A 14,860-nucleotide genomic window follows, 5' to 3' on the forward strand; every position below is an offset into this window, starting at 1 on the left:
GCGGCCCAAAACTCTGCACATCTGAGTACCAAACTTGCCACCATTGCCAGTGGCAAGCTAGATGTAGTCCCTCATGTTAGGTGCAGTCAGTTTAACAAATTATCAGAGCCTAGAGACACTGAACAAGTCACCATTGTCCATATCCCATATGCTCTGATATACCGGGAATTAATATAATCATAAAAAAAAGGTTGTTTAAAAGTTTATATGATGAGTCTAGTTTTAAGTTGGGAACACAGCATCAACAGAAGTTTTTCCACGTGGAAGTTTTCTTTCTGCAGGTACTGAAGTAGCTTGCCCATATTGTACATCTTGCCAATAATATATACCTTGCAAAACAGTTATGTAGTTCATGAGGTAGAAGAAGTCAATATTACAGGTCAAACAGCTGAAAAACAGGGACGTGACCTGGCAAGAGAGTTTTTTGTTACGTGACTGACAGCCTCCAGTCTTTGTCCATCTATTCTTCCTTCATCCTCTTGCTAGCTCTGTGACTCTCACAGTCTTTAATGGCAGCTGATCACTGAATGATTGACAGTGAAGCAGTTTTAAAATAACCATGCAAAACTGATGCCAGAGTCCAAGGTCCATGAATAGCACATGCAGTAGTGATATTTCTCCAAAAAGCAAAAGAAATCAGATGGTCTCTGTTGTTTTAATGTTCTACATGACTTTTGGTTACATGCCAACATGCTATCTATTGTTATATATTATATAACCATTGAAAACACAGCACATCTACAAATAGAGTCATCCTCTGGTATACTGCTGCTGATCATTTCAGCTGGATCACGGCATTCTCTATATCCAACAATAAAAAGTAAGGCTGTTATAAAGACATCCAAAATTTCTAGCATTTGCCTTTTTGTCTCTGCCTTCATTAAATAAAGCAAAAAGTTATCATTATGATGAAGGTCTTTATTTCCTGCTCCCCAGGATTGAAATGTATTAAAAAAATCTATTTTAAAAATGTTATTCATATTGAGGAAGGTCAAAAAAATTATAATGTACTAAATTTCTGATTATTGTCAACTTTCTGCTGGTGAAATTAAGCCACTGTTCTGATTCTTTTTAGGTTTATAGCTAGGAAACATGAATAAAACCAGAAAATGGAAGGTAAGTGCCTTTGAACATACCTAACGAAGTCTTTAAATTTATTTATGTTTACCATTATTTTTATGTTTCTGAAAGCTTCCTGCACATCATTTATTTCATACAAATGCATTTAGAGATAGAATATGTTTGACATCAGTTACTCATTATTAAAAGATATTACCCTCAAGTCTTGTCTCACTAGCCTAACTTTTAGGCATTTTCTCAGTGTGATCTTCTTAACCCTTTTGCTGACAGGACTTTCTAAATAACAGCTGAACTGTGATGGTGTTATCTGTAGACTATTGCCTATGTTGAAGATGAAAAGGATGGACAGAATACATGTGATTGGGGTCATTGCTATAATTATTTTATCAACATAATTAAGTCTCAGTCAATTCCAGTCACTAAACACTGTAGTAGACACTGCAGTACAAATAATTCTGCTGATAGTAATTCAGATAATGCTTCTTGCTAAGTTCTACTTCTACAGTCAAATGCTCTAATGAAAGGTATTTTCCTGAGCAACCTTCCTTTGTTTTACTCTTGCTGCCCCTCAGATACAGTAAAATTAAACCTTACCTGTGACTAGCTGAGCCTCTAAAGAGAATGTAAGACTGTTTCTGGTTTTGTTTAAATGAAAAGTCAACAAAAGAGCAAGCATAGCAGGAGTACAAAAATGAAAATAGGTAACTTATCCAGCCCACATTTTTTCAAGTGTTTGTTTCAGAGACTGCCACTCAAACACCTCTTTTCTCAAACCCTCGCTCATATGCCTGCATGAAGCTGATCACAATGCTGAAATTCAGCCTTCAAAAATGCCTCACAGCAGGAAGAATTTACCATTTGATCTTTCCTTCTATTCCATGCTGCGAGGGAAGTGTTTCATTTTTGCAAAGTAAAAGGTGTTTGGATTGTAAAAATCTGTATTTAATCTCAGGAGAAAAAAAATAAAACCTTTGAAATTTATCCATAAAAGAGAGAGGATTCTTTTTTAATCATTCCTTCCTCCACTCTCTGCATATGGCTATTTTTGCTAAATGAATAATCCTATCATAGCAGATTGCACAAATGGATAGACTGGTCTTTCGTGGAGAGGAACACCACTTTTTCTCCTTCCAAGTTGCATTCTCAAAGTCTAATATGCATGCATATTTAAATGTTAGGTGGAGTGAAAGATCACTGATAAAAGTCATTATCATTTTCAGTATTTTTATATTGTCATTCATTTCAAACATGAAGAAAGGTGTTCTTTTTTGCTTTTTAAAGAAATCAGTTCATGCTTACATTTCATTCAGTATCAAACTAACAGAGAAGGGAGGGAACCAGTTCCTCTCCAGTGATAATATCATGATGACTTACAGACCTAGTGTTTTCTTTTCAAAATTGTTTTTCCTTTGTCCAAGAAAATCAAAAAGATCTTCTTCACAGTTCCAGTCTCTTTCTACTTCTGCACTGTGACTCACATCCCAAAAACAAAAAGTGTATCCTTATATACTAGTCAGCCAATATTATCACATATGAAAGTGTTTAAATGATTAAACAGGATGTTGTAGTAGACAGATCAAAACTGATGAATGCAGTAGGGTTGTATTCTTAACACTATAGATACAGTGTTCACAGCTGGGAGTGAAGTGCATGTTGGGATTCAAGTGTCTTGTTTTCTTTTAGCAACTTTGACTTTCTTCTGCAGCTGAGTTTCTTGTACGTCAGAGCCAAAGATATGTACTGAAGAAAGTCAGAGGTGTGTACTAACTGAAAACTAAAAATATTTTCTGTAGCAGGAGAATATTAAGCTGCTCAGTCTTGGCAGATAACAGAATTTTTGCCACTTTCAAGAAACATTTTTTTTTTGTTTATTGACTAGAACTTCCCAGAATGTAACATTAGCAGAAGTGTATGTGAAAGGAAACTGTCCATTTTAGAGAACAAGGAAGAAATTACCGCAAGAGTAATCCACTCCCTTTCTTCACCAGAATTGTTCTGTCAAGGGAATGTGATATTAACTGAAAATTCTTCTCTTCCCTCAGGTACCCAAATTATCACGTAGCAGGATTAATCCTTCCTGTGAATTTGATTACTAATAAAAAAAAGATATATTTATTGCTCAGTTTAATTATTAACTTCCCCCCATCTGCTATTTGACAGCACTTGACTACATTGAGATGGGAACCACAAATACTAAAGGCAGATGGATTTGTTCTAATTTATGTTAAAATAAAATTGGTCCTGTGTACAAGCACTGTCCTATTTTTGATAGAAACACTGTTACTCTATGTAAACACTAGAAAGTAGGACACGTGTTCTGGGCTCACAGAAAAAATAAATAAATAATAAAAAATATATATAGAGAAAGCTATTCTCAAAATCAACCCAAATGGAGTACAGGACAACAACAATTTACCCTACTGATTTTGTCAGAAACTTAATGAGCAAGCTAGATGCCTATTCTATCAGTTTTTACTCTAAATAGCTATTTCCTTAATGCTAACTGTAAAGGATCTCATCTCTGAAAGAAACAAATTAGGTCAGTTGAACTGAGAACAATATATATGCTCTAGTGAAAATACACACATATGGCTTTATGGATAGACACAAATTAAAATTTAAAAAGTATATAAAAAGAGAAAATTATTTTTCTTATTTACATTTATTCAAAAGTAATAATTCATTAACCTTGGATGAAAGAAATTCACAATACATGTTCTGTGCATAATGAACTTTCCTTTTGAATAAGCAATTTAAATAGGACACAAAATCAAAGGCCAAAAGAAAATAATGTAGTACTGTTCAGCTCTAGATCATCAAAGTAACCTAGCAATAATACAGAATATATTTCTGATAGTTGTCTTTTTTCCAGATAACTGAGAGCTATAAAGTTTGTATGTTTAATTCGGTTGTTCCGAAATAATGACCTACCTCAAAAAAACAAACAAAGCAAACCCTCCAAAGCCCCAAACAAACAAAAACAGAGGATGGAAGAACATAGTTAGCTTTGAATATATAAGAAAGTATAGTACTTAACAGGTATCATACCATTCTCTGTATATATCATTAGAATACTGGTCCTAAATAATTCATTCAGCTACAATCTAATTATGAAGGTATGTCCTAATTATTTCAAAAAAATAAAATCTGTTTTGCTCTATAAAAGTCAATTTTGTGTTCTTCAAATTTCTGTGCAGCTGCCTATAGATTTGGAATGAATAATCTTAAACCTTGGAAAGTATTATACTGAGCAAGTATTATAGTGAAACATTTGTGTTGTGAGAGGGATCTAATCCAAAAGTATTCATGCAGAAAACACACAACCTTGGTGTACAGTATTTATACTAGGCTAGCCTTTGGGCTTCACTCAATTTCTTCTCCATTCTATAAAGAAACATCATGTCAGTGCTGGTAAAATAACAAAAATAAGGATTCACCGTCTTGAAGTACTGGGGGAACCAAAATAGTCCTTTGAAATTTGCCTGTTGAATAATTCTTGGGGGGAGTGGGGGGGGGGGGAGGGAGAACAGCAAACTGCAAAGAAAAAGCCAATGCTTCTGTCTATCCCCAGAACCAAACAGCAGTTTTGAACCTTGACAGATGCTATAGCCAATGTCCCTTACTCCTTATTTCTATTCACAGTGAAGTTAATTATTGATATGTCAAAACTAAGATGCAAAATATGTAGGTATTTTTTACCTAATTACTCTATAAGTCTTTGTTTTATAGAAAATTTATTTTCTTTCAGTCATATGATGAATTTAATCTGTAATTCTCTAGTATACATTCATTATTCAGATTTATTTGCATACTTTCATTAAGAGATTATGCCTTGGCCTTTTTTATGTTTARTAGTTTGTTCAGGTTTAATTTCACTTACAAAATACCTTCTACTAACTGCTGAAATAGGTTTGAAAGTATGAAAAATACTATACTTGCAGGAAAAAAGTTCAGAAGAATGCCTTCTATTCAATTGTATGTGCTCAGTGCAGGAGTACAGGTTTCCTGTCTGTAAATTCTAACTCAATAACTGTAAATAGAAGCATTTTATCACCTTTTCAAAGCAATGCATCTAATCATTCTGTCACCTTCAACTCAGAGTTTGATTCCATGAATTTCACTAAGAGCACTGCAAAAAATTCTGTGTGTTATTTTTTAAAATATATGCCTTCTACTAAGAATTAGAAATTAATTAGAATTGCCTTAAATGCAGTAGGCAAGGTAGAACAACTTGATGTGGTATGTCAGATGATAATCTTTGACATTCAGTTGAAAGAAAAGTATTGAAATGTTCTGCTGTCACACAGGAAGGAACAGAGAAAGATTTGTTTAGATGGGGAAACACTTTTAAGGATTTGATAATATCATTACATACATGCCATGATTTTGAAAACACAAACAGTCTATGTATCAAACACTATTCCTGGCCCCTCAGGGAAAATTTGTTGGTCATATGCTATAAAAGCATGAAATAAGACAGTAAATAACTGTACACAAAATAGGTCCTTCCAATATCAGGGACAAACGAATTGGGATGTTGGGAAATACTTTTGAATTCATTGTGATTTAACCGTGTTTCTGATGGCAGCTATTTGTGTTGGTAAGAGGTAAAAAGGGATTGCAAGAACAATTTTGATAACTTGGATTGAAATTGGTGTAACTGTGCATCTAACAGTGTTCAAACTGAGTGGCAAATGGACACAAGAAGAGAAGCTGGATAGTTAGCAATGTTAATGAAAAGCAAACCAGATTATGAGTCCAGTAATAAATGTAAGCTAAACTATACTTCTACAGCTTTCAGTGTTTCTTACCTTGACATTGGCTATAGAATCTAAGAAATGCATACATGAGAAGAAAAAAAAAATACTCCAGGTGACTGAAGATATTAAATGATTATTTTTAAACTTTGAAGATTATACACCATTTTTCTTTTGCAATTTTCAGGAATTAAAGTAGAAAGCAACAAAAAAATCAGAGTTTACACTACAGGGTGATACTAAAGGTTGAAGACAGGCTTCCTTTAGGGTAGTTTCATAAAATTTTGTTATGATCAAATGTGTTTATTAATAGATCCCCCAGACTTCAGGTCTTCTCCACTATCCTATCTACAGGAGGCTTACATGTCCCAGCACGTTGTTGTAACACCCACTTTACACCTGGGAAGGCAAAGGACAGCAACATTCCTGCACTTGTTCCAACTAAAATCTATTTTTTCCATGCAGAATGAGGCGATTTCAAAGGAAGGTGAACCCTACCTAGAATAGTCTAGTTCCTACAAGCCTAGGGACCCTCACAGTTTGTCTTGATAACTGATTAACTTAGCCTAAAGAGTTGAAAGCAGTAGCTAGTGCCATCACATACGTGATGCTCAAAGATATATCAGAGTTTTCTGTAAAATATTAGAGGCAAATCCCTCCAAGATAAATAACAGGAGTCATTAGAGTCAGATTAGTCAGAATAAATAGATTCAAAAGTACACACACAAGGTTTACTGGAAGAGGAGAAAAGGTTTACTGAGAGGAAAAAGATCAAATTAATGGGATTCTTAAGATTTCTAGTGAAAACTGTCCAGAGAGAAGTTCATTGGCATTGATATAGGATTCTGCTTTCTTGCCATTTCAGAAAAGCATTGTCAATTCAAGCAGAAAGTAAGATGTTTTGCACACAAACTACTCTTGACAGGATCTTCTCAAAATATAACTGTGCTTGTGCAACAATGCATACCGATACTGTGGTCCCCAGTCAGCATCTTTATGACAAGATGAAAGACGACTCCTATGATGGCTGTCGCAGACTAACAAGTGTATGGCCAGCGTGGTCTGCATTTACAACAACTAGCATCTACAGTAGAAGTACTTGAATTTCTCCCAGAGTGAACCAAAAATGAGGATATCTTATTATTTGATACTTTTAAAAAAGTTATCTGTCTTCATGCAAACTAGAAATGATGATTTCTTCCCATTTATCATGGGAGTTAGTCCTGGAGGAAATGAAGTTTATTCAAATGTTTGGGTTAATCACTTTTCTAAGAAGTAAAATATATACATTCAATTAATTTGACCCTTTTAAATAGGAAGTGAAGCATGCTAGAAGTAGCATGTTTAGGTTTCCTGAGCAGGAAAACCTGTTCATTTGATTAGATCTGACCTAGTAGCTCAGGAGATGCTACAACATTGATCCTTCCTCATTATTGATCTCATTAATACTTCTGACTAAATTTAATTTAATAAGTTATTATGGCAAAGCTGATGTACTACAGGATTTGCTGACCATAGTAGTTCTGTGACTTTAATTTAAAGCATTTTTCTTTAACAGTTATTCCCTTAGCTTTCAATTATATACTATGCCTAGAAAGCCTGAAAAGAAATCAAACTAGGTAACTTTGTTACATTAAAGGTCATTTACAAACAAGGTCATGAAATCAGATACACAGTTAGGAATACAACAGGATTTCTGCATATCTACATTGGTCCCAAAGATTTTTAGGAGGAATTCATATAAATGTATGCATTTATATGAACCCTTCTCTACACAGAGGCTGCAAGTCTTTCTCTCTTTCATTAAAAATACATGAGAATTATCATCTGCTTTCCATGCTGCTGTGGAAGAAGTTTATATGAACAAAGCAGTATCTCATGTGTAACCATTTGCTTACATAGCTCTCTGCACAGCTGCTTATATGACATTTTATAATGTCACAGGAGTCAATTGTTCTTTTTAAAAAATGATAATCAGAATGACTTCTAATCTCAGGTCCTCACATACATTCATCCTTTTACATTATTTCCATCTGCTGTTATGGTCTGTTCTAGGCAATAGCGTGATATTTCTCAAAAATACTGCAAGAGCAACAGTAAAGAGATTGCACTGTAGTTTAATTTCAGCTTACTGCTGCTCATCTTGAATTCTTTACACAAGCAAAGCTTCTGCTAAAGTCAGTAGAAGTTTGAATGTCTGAAGAATGAAAGTTAGACCTTCTGTCTGCGTGCAGTGAGGGGAGCCTGACCACTGAGTGATATCTGTAGCATGCCGAATACAGTTTCCTCATTAGCAATTTGTATTTGTAGTTTTACATTTACAGATACTTTGCATAACCTGCTCTTCTCGTGATTAAATTGTATACATTGAAATACATAGTACGGTTCGGGAATGAACAAAATAAGAAGCTTAATCATTTCATATACTATATGTATTTCATAATATAGCTATTAGGTATTGTATTTCAAATACTCCTCAGAAAAGTCCTCTAAAAATACTTGAAGCAAGACAGTAATACTGTGCATTAAGCTGCTAGGCCTCCTGTGGAATCAAGTCTTCCAAGTCAAAAAAACAACAGATATTCAACAAATTTAGCACATTTATATCAGAAATTAACAGTAATAAAAATTCTTGCTCTTGCACTTTCTCAGCTTCTTTCTCTTTGTGCATCGCAATGAGCCATTTGCATAATTAAAAGCTCTCTGAAGTCTTTGAATGCATTTCTTTAAATACATAATTTTCTACTATTTTTCAAGTTAACCCATAATTTTCAATACTAATGTAAAAGGGAAAAATAAAAATGAGAAATGTAAAGTAACTGAAAAATGTAATTTTAGCATCTATATGCAAAAAAAAAAAAAAGGTAGTATTCAATTATCTACTATTTTAATTGCTAACTATTACATAATACCAACATTGTACAACTAAAAGGTATTCCTATTAGTGGGATGGAAGTGTGCACACAGCAAGGAAAAATATAGGAAAGAGCAAAAGAACAAAAATAGGTGGGAAGACAGCAATAAAATTCACATAGCTAATTTCTTCAGTGGAAGATATTCCTCAGAATAAAGCCATGGGCTCTGCCTTGTGGACTGGTGTACTCTTTCATCTTGCAAAATCCCTATCTCTTACACTACAACTGCTCTTACAAGCAAGACACTGTTAAAGTTTCCCAGGGGTGATTTTATGATTAAATCTATAGCTTGTTTCCATCCAGACAGTGCCTCCGTAGCTTTCTGCTCCCTAGAGAGGCCACTCTTGGGAAGACCTAGTCAACAGTATTTGTTCAGCAAGTTGAATCTCTTTGACCTGAAGGCCACAGAGAGCACTGGAATGTGGTTTCCTACACACAAAAAGCTGCTAGAGTCTACACATTTTTGAAGGTGCTTTGGGGGGGGGGGGGAGAGGAAAATGCCATTTTAATTTTCCAGCCAGACATCGCAGGAGAAAATACCTAGCTTGTTATAGGAGTCCAAATGACATTACTGGGCCAAGTTATTCAGCCTTCTTAGAGCCATTTGGTAATTCTTACTTTAGAAGTAAAAACACTTTGAGCAATAGTCCAGTGCTATGCCCCCAGAATCAGCATACTAAATCTAGAGAAGAGCCTTGAAAACAACACATTTCATTAAACCAAGTCCCATAGTTGTGCTTTCAAAATAAAAAATGCAGCAACAACTTATCAGCTTACAAAACCATAGTTACATTCTCCACAAAAAAGCTCATAACAATGAGGGAGTATACAAGTTCTAACAAAAAAATAACTTCTACTCTCTACTCCCCTAACAAAGAGTAATTTCAGAAGGAGAAATGACCTAATGACAGGTGATCAAAGACAAGAATATTCAGCTGAAATATTTGTAGTGTATCTAAGAAAGAAAACCCAGAAAAAAAGCAGTACCATCAAAACAAAATAAGACGTTGTTGGGTAACAGGAGTGCAGAGAGATTATTATTAGGCAAAATAGGTATCACAACACAGAAAGAAAAGCTGTAGTGTAAATGTGACAAACACATGAATAGAGTAGAATGCTGGACATGGATAAAATGTGTTATTCAGAACCTTGAAATAAGAAAGTATCAAGGTTCAAGTTTTAGGAAAAGTTGACAGACAGCACAGGCACAATTGCTGTCCATCAATATAGTAGGAGGGAAAGGACCCACTTTTCCTGAAGTGTGGAAAACTAGTTAAGCTCAAGGGCACAAGTGGGATGGAAACCAGTAGGTACATTCTGGCCACAAACAAATTGAATCTAGAAATTAGGAGAAGACTAACTAATTTTACAATGAAGTTTGATCAGTTTGTAAAAATGTGTATGAAATTGTTATTCATAATAGCCAATGTAAGTGCTCATTGATTCAGAAGTTCCTTCTAAACTCATATGCCTTCACAGTTTGTTGACTAACAAAAAAGGAACAAAATTGCATAAACAAAGTTAGTACACTCGGGTTATACCTTTTTGATTTTCTTAAGAAAGTGTATATTATAGCAACAATTTAATTATAGACTTACTTATTTCAGTCATCACTGAAATATCACAATGATATTTGAAAAGAGGTCTTAAGAACTAAAAAGGTCACTTTCTAAAGGAGTAGACTGCCTGGAGAGGCAGGAAAATGGTTTCAAGAAGGAAGAGTTTAGGGGAGGGACTGCCAAGTTAGTTCCAGGTACAGATAAATAAAATGCTAAGCATATTTGCAATATAGGTACTCTTTTAATAAATAAGTATCTTAATTTTCCAGGAGCACAGCCTTTCATCTTATGATCCAGAATGCAAAACTTGGATTTTATATATATGTGTGTGTGCGTGTGTGTGTATATATACACACACATATATATATACACATATATAAAAACATGCCACTATCATTTAATTGAACAATTACACAAACAGGGACAATGAATAGAATAATCACTGCTCTAGTCCAAGTTATTGCTCTTCAAATCATTTATGCATGATGTTCAAGGGAAAGTTAAGTAATTAATACAGAAAGAATGGGTTGCATAATTTCTAGAGGAAAAAGAAGAGCTGGGTTGGAATACTGTTCATTTTCTGCATGGATATTTCTTAAGCAAAGAACTGATTAGTGTTGCTGTCTTTAAAAAATCTCCTAATATTCCCCAAAATATTGTCAAAACTGAGCAAAAATTTGAAAAATTACACATCTTTCTAACTGGCCAACATTCTTTTGTTTCTAGGGGGAATTTCATAAATAATATGTAACTATTAGCAGAAAGAAATGGAGTCATAATTTTTATTAAGTTTTATATTGATGCTATTTTTAAGGCATGTAGGTCTGACTGTTTTTGTGGCTTTGTTTCATTTTGCTTTTTATTATGTAAGAGTAAATTGTAAGTCAGTAACGTTGTGTCATTTTAACCACAAAATGCAATTTATATCTAAAATCATCAGGTGATAGAGTATAGTTTGCTGATATCTTTAATTAAACACTACTGCTATATTATATGCTATATTGGTATAGCATATAATTTTATGAAAGTATCAGTGTTTCTTAAAATCTTCTCCTGCACGTTGCAGTGAAAGCCAACTTATCCACAGAGGTGGTATATAACAACTAGCTGAAATATGTTATTGATGAAACCCACTTAGCTGCAAACTCAAAGTCTGTGAATTTTAGGTTCAAGTCCAGACTTTGTTTTAGATTGCGATTTCATTTAAAAACAGCTATTGTTCAAATGATTTTAAATGAGCAATCCGTTGTACTTAAGTATTTAGGTATGTTGAGATAAATGTCTTCATGACAGGAATTATGAATTAGAAATGATTTCATATAAGATTGCCACTTGCAATCTGTAACATAGGCTCCAAGAAACTTTTAGTTGTTGAGTCGTAAAAAAAAAAAAATAGTTTGAGAGCATTGGGTTAAGTTGTAATCAAGTGTCCAGAAATTAGTGTAACTTATGGATAATATGAATTAATTGTCTTCTTTCCTTTGTGGTGTTAAATTTCCCCATATCTTATTAATAACAAACAAAATACATTGATGGAATCTGCAAAAGACCAGGAAAAAGTGAAAGGTACATCATTCTTCTGGGAAAACAATTTGCACAAGTAAGTAATTATATCAGTTGTTAACACTCAATGAATCAGCCCATTGTCTCATTCATCAAACATAACCTTTTTTTCAAATGGCATTTGAAGGTTATGAAAAAACATTGCTCTCCTCTTTAGTTCCCTAAGGCCTCCTTGATTCTCAGCTGTATGGATTTAAACCACGTATTTAATTTCAAAATTGTATACAAAAACAGTCTTAAGGTGGAAGTTTTGCCCGCCATTTTCAACAGCAGAGGGAAAGGGAGATTTTTCAATCCTTTTATGTAGTGAAGACAGTGTTAGCCAAATTATGCCCCTATTTATGAGTGTAAACACTATTGTCATTATGTTATGCTCCCAGTTACATAAATAATATTTTCACTGTTTATGAGAAACTGTTGATGTAGCAATTACAGGATAAGGTTCTGTGTACTTTATAATGCAGAAAGTAAAATCAAATAATCATAATACCTTAGGATCTTCAGACCCTCAGATCTTTGAATGTTAGACTGTAAACAGTACAGCTGTATCAAAAACCTGCTAAATAAGCCACAACCTAGCAAAAAGTGAATGTTATATGACTAAGTTCTAGAGGATAGGATTTTTTTGTTTTGTTTGGGGTCTAATTTATTTGTCAAAAAATGTCTTTAAAGGCACCCTAAAACTATTTAAAAAATTCTATTCAAACAGTATTCTCCAAACAGTTTCATCTGGAGAAGAGAAATTATTGGGTTTTGTTTTTATTTTTTGCCTAGAATCAGTAAGCTTCTAGAGGAGGATGGCTCCTACACTTCTCTTTACAGAAAAAGCTAACAAAAGAGTCAGTATTTAAAATGATTTAACCCCTGACCATTGCTTACTTACTGCAATTCCTTGTACAGCATTAGAGGCTGTAGTTGATGCTTGCAGTTCTTCCTCTTCAGTCCTCTCCATGCAGAAAAAGGATTTGAACCAGGATTTCCTATATGTTTTCATATGCGACCACTGGGTTGACAGGTGAGAAGGGGCTCAGTAGGACACCTAGAATTTTGCCAGAATTTATCACAGAGGCTTCCAAATGAAACATCTTGTTCCAGGTCAAATAAAATGTTCAGCTGAAACTGAAGCAGTAATTCAGAGTTTTTTTGCTTTAGTGAAAACATTTCAAATGCTTATTTAGGATGTCTTCATATATTTTAGCTTCTGAACTTATTAACTAATAACCAATAAAAATTTGGATAACTCACATTATTTAACATGCAAGCAACTTGAAATAGATAGATTTAAAGTTCACTGACTTAAACCGAGAGAGAAATTAAGGAGAGATTCTTAAAGTGAATCTTACAGCTGACATTTAGATCAAAGACTGTTTGTCTGTATCATCCTAGTGAATATTGCTGGCCAAGTGAGGTAGAGGCTTCCTGTTCCAAGTCACCACTGGTAAAGGGAGTGATCTATGAAATTAATTGAGAAAGAAAATACAGATTTCAAGAGAGAATTTCCTATCTTTTGAACATATTTTAAATCTTACATATTAACTATGTATTGCAATTGACTAGCAATTGCAATTGCTCTTTTTAGCACTAAAAGCCAAACTGTTGAACTAATAGTTTCCAGGAGACGTTCTCTTTTGTCTTACTCCATTACTCAGTTCCCTGCTCAGTGTTCAGCTTCTCCTCCTGAGTTGCTGAGTTTGCTCAAGGTGTAGAAAGTCTTATACAGAAATAGATTAGTTTGACTCATTTTTCTGCGTGATTTTATTTCTCTGATAAACTTTAAAGTATCAGATGAAATGGTCTCTCAAAAACCTAAAAGGTTCATCTCCAATGTTCAGTTATTAGTCATTTTTCATACTCATGCTTCAGGGTAAATTAAACTGTTTAATTTTAAAAATATATATATTAGTGGATAGGACAGAGATTAAGGATCTATGTGGACAATTTGTAAACAGTAATATTACAAGAACAATATTTAGAAATAATTCATGGCGTTGTGCCAACTAAGCAATGTTCTTTCTACTCTAATCTCATTTCCTCATCTAGAAGTGAATGAAATAAGCAAACTGTCCATGAGCCTTTGGGACTTAGAAATTATAAAGATGTCTGTCCCTTGCTGCTTATAAGAATTGAACAGATTTCTCACAAGCAAGAAAAAAATAGCATTTAAGTATATCTGTAACATTAAACATTTCAAGTATCTTCATTCTTTCCTTTGTGTCTCTTTCATTCTGTGTTTAAATAGTTTTGTTTTTTTTTCCCCAGACTAGTCTGAAAAAAGAAAAGTATGCATACAGGTGCCTGTTTGCATAGACACAGTGCATGGGAGGAAAGGTCACAGGATTTCAAATTCTAACTTCTACAGCTGAATAAAATAAATTTTAATGACAAAATAGGTCAGCTCAAGCTTTATACAAGCAGCAAATTCTTGGTTCTGCTCAAGCAATACGTTTCTTTTCTGTTCAGTTATAAAACTACAAAAGTAATTGAAGTCAATCGCTCAAGTAAATTCTTCAAACGGATAAGGAAATATTTAAAGTTCTTCAATATCTATGAGTATTATTCCCTAGTGTCTCAATCAAGATTGTCTGCAACAACTTTAATCTCTTTTTTAAAAAATGAATGTTTTATGAATGACAAACTCATACCAGCCAATCTTTTTTCACATGGTGGTATTATAGTCAAAGACCAGAAGACAAAAGCAAAGACTTCAATCATTACAAAACAGAAATTATATTCCATATCACTGAAAATGTAAATTAGAATCAATATGCATTATTAGAAATCCAAGACTGGTTCTAGAAACAGAAAAATACTAAGCCAAGGATGACTGCTGCCAGCAGTTTCTGAAGGCTTTCAGGTCTTTAGATGATAGTATGATGATAGTATGCCTAACTATGAAAGTCATCCAACAATTTTTGAAAAATGTAGCATAAAAAACACACCATTAGAATTCACTGCTGTGGTGATATATATTGGCCCCTGAAAAATT

This window comes from Apteryx rowi, unplaced genomic scaffold, assembly GCF_003343035.1.
Source record: "Apteryx rowi isolate R43461 unplaced genomic scaffold, aptRow1 scaffold_666, whole genome shotgun sequence".
Lineage (NCBI taxonomy): Eukaryota > Metazoa > Chordata > Aves > Apterygiformes > Apterygidae > Apteryx > Apteryx rowi.